Source organism: Scomber scombrus, chromosome 13, assembly GCF_963691925.1.
Source record: "Scomber scombrus chromosome 13, fScoSco1.1, whole genome shotgun sequence".
NCBI classification, from domain to species: Eukaryota; Metazoa; Chordata; class Actinopteri; order Scombriformes; family Scombridae; genus Scomber; species Scomber scombrus.
The window spans coordinates 613,154-620,547 of record NC_084982.1 but is presented as its reverse complement, the minus strand read 5'-3'; positions in this window follow the sequence as shown (position 1 = coordinate 620,547).

Sequence of the window (7,394 nt, the reverse complement as noted above, 5' to 3'; positions counted from 1 at the left end):
CCTTTGCTCTGAGCAGATTCCTCCCAGTGATCACATTGGGTCTATTGCATTAATTAAGACAAAAGAGATAAATCTGTGGCAGCTCAATATAAGGGAGGGGACAGTCTTCACTGTTTCCTCGCCAGCTTTATTTATAAATCAGGTGTTTTTTCGGTCAGTGTCCTCTGCTGATAAGTGAACTTTTCTACAAAGACAAACAATAGCAGTTTTTGGGGGATCAAATAGATAAAGTTCTACATTAACATAGGCTACACTTATACCGAAAAATGTTTACAGGCGTTTTTAAATTTAAAGTTTGTACAAACTGAGGATGGTAACAACATACAGTAAGAAACAGCTTAGAATCCAGTAAGACAGGCCTGCTTCTAAGCCTATCTTTGTCCATGTTACATTGTGTCAGAGAGAATAAGCTTTATGCTCATCCTAGTAGTTGGTGTTTCATGGCCTGGTGATGTTACATGTAGAACACTTTCCAGTATAATTCAGTCATGCATGACGTGGCCAGTTGAATCACTTCACTTAACTGACATTACAAGCGTTGCAGTAGTAGGAGTTATTGCTGGGTTGTAAGGCAAGGCAAGGCAGTTTTATTTATATAGCGCATTTCATACACAGTGGCAACTCAATGTGCTTTACATAACACAAACATTTAACAGAAAAAAATTGAAAAAAACATGGAATTTGAGAAATAAATATAAACCCAATCATAGTAAACACATACATTGTAGTGTTTCTATTGTGTCAAATCCTCGTACAGTTCACTCACAGCTACTGCAGACTATAAGGAATAGTGAGTCACTGGTGTCATGTTCACATGGGGGTGCACAAACTAAACGGCTGGTCTTGGGCGAGGTGAATGGTTGTGATCTTTGACTAAATCTAGCAAGAATTCAGGATGCTTTCCATATGGCCTAACATGCTTCCTCACTTCCCTCACCTGCATCTTAACTGCTCAAAGTGAGGATGTAAAGAGTGTTATTCATCAGGCTCCATGCAGCCTCGTTTTCAGTCTGATAACTAATAACTACAACTGTGTGGCTGTGTTGGAGAAATATTTAGATAGACATTTTAAATCTTTAAATCTTATTCTACAACAAAAGAATAAAAGCCACTGATTTCCAGAATGAAGCCATTATATTAAGAGAAGTACATCATAATATTTTAATAAAAAAAGCCATAGTAGAATATGTTGCTTTGATCGTGGAGTGTCAAATGTGATGCTCATAGGTTGATTGTATTACATGAGCATGTTTTAGCATCTGCTGACAGTCCACAGGCTTCTGTAGCCGGCAGTTATTTAAGCTTGTATAAAGGTGTACTTGGACTGCAGTGTGTCAGTGGCTTAGGTACCTCGCTGTGTGTGTCTCCATTCTGCAGGATGCTTGCCACTGGATGGCTAGTAAAAAAACTGTGTTTTGCAGTTTATTGGAGACAGTCACCTGCACAAAGGTGAGATTTGTGTTTTCAAGCAGTTTATTTGAAGAGAAATATTATGGATGAGGACTCATGGTTGGTTTGGAAGATGTGTCTTGTTACTGTCTTCCCCTTCTCTGATTTTAAAAAGCAGCACACAGCTGTTTAACTCAACTTTATCATTGAGAGACGTGTCTGTGGGATGGTTGTGTCGCTGTGTCAGTCTGATACTTCCAGATCAGCAGAGCTCAGAGCAAGAGCAGAAAGCACAGCATAAATACAAGTTAAATGTTAGAAAGCTCATTGAGCTACAGTCATTTCCTGATGCCATGACTGCGCTCGTGGCTCAGCTGTACTCCAGCTGCTGCTTCAGGACACATTCATGTATTCACTCATGCATCATGGAACTGGCTTTCTCTGATAATAACATGAGGTTATTGGTGAAACCTGTAACTTCAGGTTATTAGCACCACTCAGACTGCTCTCATCTGTTTACTACCACAGAGTATATTTTTGACACATTACTTTTTTTTTGGTGGAAATATCACTTTTTTTACATTTTCAACTTTATTCTTGAAATATTACAACTAAACCATAACCTTAACCTCTTGAAATTGCATCTGTACTCCAGTAATATTCCTTCTTTTTTTCTCAAAATATGTCAAATTGTCATTATTTTCGTATCATAGTCTCTGATACTCCTTCACATAGTTCAAATTTAAACACACATCTAATCATGTATTTTATGAACAAACATGATAAACAATAGAGCCACAGTTAGTGCTGGTATTTCTGTTTCCACAGGCTTTCTTCCCCAACCTGCTGTATTGCAGTAACATTACAATTAAGCTGCTTCCACAGCAGCCTCCTGCTCCTTTCACTGGCCCATCAGATCAGCTGACCAATCACTAAACAGATTTAGGATAAGGACTGTTGCCATTACAAAAATGTCCACATAAGATTTACCTGTGGTTACTGACTCCTCATGTAAGGGACTAGAACATCCTGACAGGACATGGAATTGAATAGGATGGATTTCCGGGTCATGGGCTGGAGGACAGAGGAGCAAGGAAAGGAGGAAGCAGAATTTTCTGAATGGAAAGCATCCAGACTAACAACAAGCACATCTTAGTTCTCGCAGCTATGAAATATGACATGACAGGCACAGCACAGATTCCAACTCGAGGGCTTTTGTCCCAGATGTAAAATAAATAAGGGGGACTAAAATCATGGCAAATGTTGTGCAGTCTGCTCTAGGATTAAATGTGTTATGACATTATCAGAACACCTGCTGCACTTGCTCAAGATGGAGTGACAGACTGTTCAGATGAGGAAGATGCACACATGTGAGGGAACGCCTGCTTGCTGTCAATCATTGCACACTGTTAGGTTTTCTGATTTCCACCAATGAAGACGTGAACAAGACATAGTTTGATGATGATGATGATGGTTATGATGATGATAGTGTAGCCATCATGCTGAAAAAGGAAGATAGTTTTGTCTTTATAACTACAGTGTTCCCCCCTATAAAGATTGTTTATAGATCTCAGTGACCAAACAGGAAGTTGGAGCTGAGCCAATACTGGAGGACATCACATTTAGTGTTTGGAGGAATATTTGCTGTGGTACTGCAGCAGTGTTAAAGATTTAGATGTTCATTTTCTCCTCTTTTCCTTCTAGCCATGAGGATAGTTTTTGGTTTTTAGTAATAACCATCTCTCAAACTCCTGACATTTAAGTCACACAGAGCATTAATAAAGTTAGTTACAAGAAGAATGTGGAAAATATGTACGTTCTTAGTGACTTCTTTTTATGATGAATATAAAAAACAGGGTTAAAACTAATAGAACACATACAAAGCATTGGTCAGTGCTGTACTACTTACTGATTAAAGGCCTGGTCACACCAGCGTGTTACACAGATACATCTTCATTCCAGTGGAATTGTAGTGATGTAGGGGAGAAATAAGTGTGCACAGACCAACTGCAAGCTGTCTTGACGGTGCTGACCTGTGAACACAAACCTGTAGAATCCAAAATGGAGGAAGCTGTCAAAGCCTTTTGTGTGACATCATCCCATTTTATTTAACCTCCTCTGGTGAAGTATGTGCAGCTCAGGTGGAAACCACAATCTCAGAATCTCACTGACATTTGTCACGACACTGAGTAGATATCCAGGCTTGAAACATAACCTTACTGTACAGCATGTTATGGTTCAATCCATATGTTTAGATATGGACCATCGTTTTTCATCAAACAATCTCCAGTCATTTTGTTGTTTAGTCAATATTTCTGGGTCTAGTAGCCTTTAACAAACCCCATTTCCCACAAGCTCACAAACCTTCATGGCTTAAACATCACAGGTCAACAAAGAGTGAGTCTGTTAGTGGTTAGTTCAACCATGTCTGAAAACAAAGCAAGACACACAGGACTCATCTTTGTTGCCCACCAAACCCTGTAATCAGAACTCTAAGATACAGTATTTCTCTTTATATTTTGTAGTTCATAAACAGAACATTTCTATGTGAACATGGGCTTACACCAGTGAAGTTTAAACTCATTTTCCGTCATCATCCATTGTTTGGACCCTAAGCACTGTTGTGCTCATGGAGAAATCCTCCATGGCTGCACTGAACACACACACTCCATTTCTCTGTTACAAATGTTAGGAGCACATGAGCAACTGTAATGTCTGGCTTCTATAAAGTGTCTGTGCAGACTGGGGTGTGTAGTATGATAGTCCTATATGAGAACTACCAGGCTCAGAGACCTCAGCTGCTGAGACTTGTAATGTATGGCAAGTAATAAGGACATTATTTCTTGAAAAGGCAAGTTACTGTCAACTTTAAATGCTTTGAGCGCCGCAGACTAAGTTGATGGCAGAAGTGTCAGCAGCAGATACCTGAAAACCAAAAGTACAATGTTTTCTGTCTGGACACCACTGGAGGTCACCATCCTCCTACACCATCAGGAGACTGGCTACATCTATGTTGGAGTGATGGATGCTGTAGTTTGGCTGCTTTTACGGTTGCTTGCACTTGAAACCAGTGGGAACTTTATCCACATGTTGTCCAACTGACAAACTTGATGTTGGTGCTGCAGTGATGTGGGGGAAACTACACTGAAGGACAGCACCAGCAGAAATCCAATGGTGCTTAATATCAAAAAGGCTTATTTAAACAGAGTGTAAATATATCATTTAAATCATTTTTGGGTGTATTTAAGATGAATGTTGTATTTGTCTATATTGAAGGAAATTTTTGGTTTCTACAAAGACTTGAACACTAAGTGAGTTCTTTCTCTGCAGTTTTTCCAGCTTTATGGCTGAGCTATGATTATGTTTGTGTTCACTCAGCATGATGCCAGAGTTTCATTTCAGCTGTTTTATGTTGTCTTCATTATGTCAGTAGCCAAAATATGAAACTATAATTTGTATAAAAGAGTTTGAAGTTTTCTTTTAAACCAATTGTCATTTTAATAACTTTGCATACAGACTGAGTACGATGGAACAATGTCTTTTTTTTTGTGATTACGGAGTGGAGAGATGATTCAAGTGCTGATATGTTACCAGGTAAAAATGTTTTCCTGCTACTTCACACACTGTCAGTACAGCTTACAGTATGATGGCAGGCAGCTGCTATTGATATTCATCTTTTTTCATATCAGTGTAACATTTAAAAAAATTCCTGTTTGTGTGACAAAATAATCTGAAACACAAGAGGACCATGACATTTTATTTTCACACACACACGTCATCTTCTTTGCTGAAATATGATGTTGTTCCACAGTTCCAGGTGTTTTCTGACTCTGTTCTAATGTTTCTGTTGAAGTTGGTCATACTGTATGTCTGTAGCTTCTGAACAGTACAAATCTGTATGAATATTCAGTATATGGCTTTTAGAGAAGGATGTTTTTTAGTTGTTTTGTTTTTTTGAGATTTATTTTTGGGTAACAGGAAAAAAGGGGTAGAGAGAGCGAGGGGGAGGCTGCCATTATGTGGCATGCACAGTAACCACTGGACTACCAAGGCGCTCCTAGAGAAGATGTTTAAGTGTTTAGATGTTGACTATCAGGTCAATGAAACTCAAAAGCCTTTGGCCAGACTTCTGTGAGATAATCTGACACTAATTATGATTGCCGGAGGATTTATCACAATATTTTGGATCATCCCCTCACTCTCCTGTAGTGACACAATTACACCAACACTTTTGAAATCTAATTGGCAGTCAGTGGTAAAATATACTGAGCACATTCATAACCTGTCTCCATCTCAGTCACTTTGAGTTGTCTTCTATCACTTGTGTTGCTTGCAGAGATAGTTGAGATTGAAGATAAGATGTAACAAGTTGTAAGAAACACTGTTATCTTTTCTTTTTCACTAACATAATAGAGCCATTTACTCTGCTAGCAACACGGCCCACTCTGCCACAGTGAATAGAAGAATGTGAATACAGTGTGTGAGGAATATTTCTATACTAAGTGATGAAACAAACTTGTATCACATCATTTGATTGTGTAGCTCACCCTGAATGCACCAGACACACAAAGGTAGTGAAGGAACAGTAAGTGGGCTGTACTGGAGCTAAGCTGTGTGCTGTGTAGGGAACATTGCAGCCTCTAGAGGGTGCTGACAGGACTTCCAACATTTATTCTTCATTTTAAACAAGTTCCACTCCAATTCATCTATTTGGTAGCTACACTTACAAATGAATGTAAGATCTTATAAAACATGCAGTTATATGTCACTTCACTTTGACATTGAAAGGTGTTGTGATCTAAACAAATGCCTTTCAATGTCAGAGGGACTGAATACTTTTCATAGGTGCTGTAAACAACCCAACCGTAGATCAAATAAACTCTACTACAGTCAAATCCTACTTACATATTAATGCATCAGCAATATGTAACAGTAGGACACTAATGGACCATTTTCCAGCATTTACTTTTTATACCTTTGCACAACACACTTGACCACATGTCCAGTGCAGGACTATCATTTGTAGTAGATTAGTTTGAGCATGGGATATTACTACTTTTATTGAAGTCAAATATTGTGTTCTTATGCTCTGACTAAAAAGGACAAATCAGACATAACAAAGGTAACAAATGATTTCATACTTTGATTATTAGACTAGATGGAGTAAAGGGTTGATTTAGTTTTATTCTCTATTCATTCATTTATAAATTCTCCACATATTTGGCTCATCATGTGGCCCAGTGACTGAAACTGTGTACCATTAGTGGCGCTTATTAACTCATGCAGCTTGATTGTTGTATTCTGGAATGAAACAGTGCTGCTCAGTGTTTGCACTAAACCAAAAGAACCGGCCTTAATGTTAAAGGACATTTCTGTTTGGCTGCATGGAAATAAAGAGAATACACATGTGTGACTGGATGCCAGAGGTGTTTTTTGTTGTTGTTGTTGTTGTTGTTGTAATTTATTTGTTAAAACCCATAATTGCAGTTTAGCATCAGGTCTGTCATTTATGTGTGTCCATGTTCTGTAAGATGTTTCTGTTTAAATGTTTCTGTTTGTCAGTAATGTGGAAGGTGGATGTCAGAAGCTACATTCCCTGCTGGTTCATTTGTATTACATCACTGTTATGATTCATGTACTGTAGAGCTTTGTGTCACTGCATCATACTGAGGTAGAGAACAGGTACTTTCATCTCACTTCAGTTTTGATTGTTTTAAAGGGCATTTTCAAGCGTAGGACATTGTGTTTTCATTAGATTGGTTATTTACATGTTTAATATGATGACTGAGGTTGCACACAATGAAGGAAATCTGATTGGAGGATTTTGTTTGAAATAAAATCTGAAAAGTCAACATTGGTGGAATTCAGTTCATGCACACTGAAGATATTTCTTTGGACAAATATTCAAGGGATTCCTGTTCCTGTTCTGCAGTGCCAAGGCTGTTCAGGAACATAGACATCGTCCCGTCTATGAAACACTTTGCATTGTTGTTTTTATGTATGGA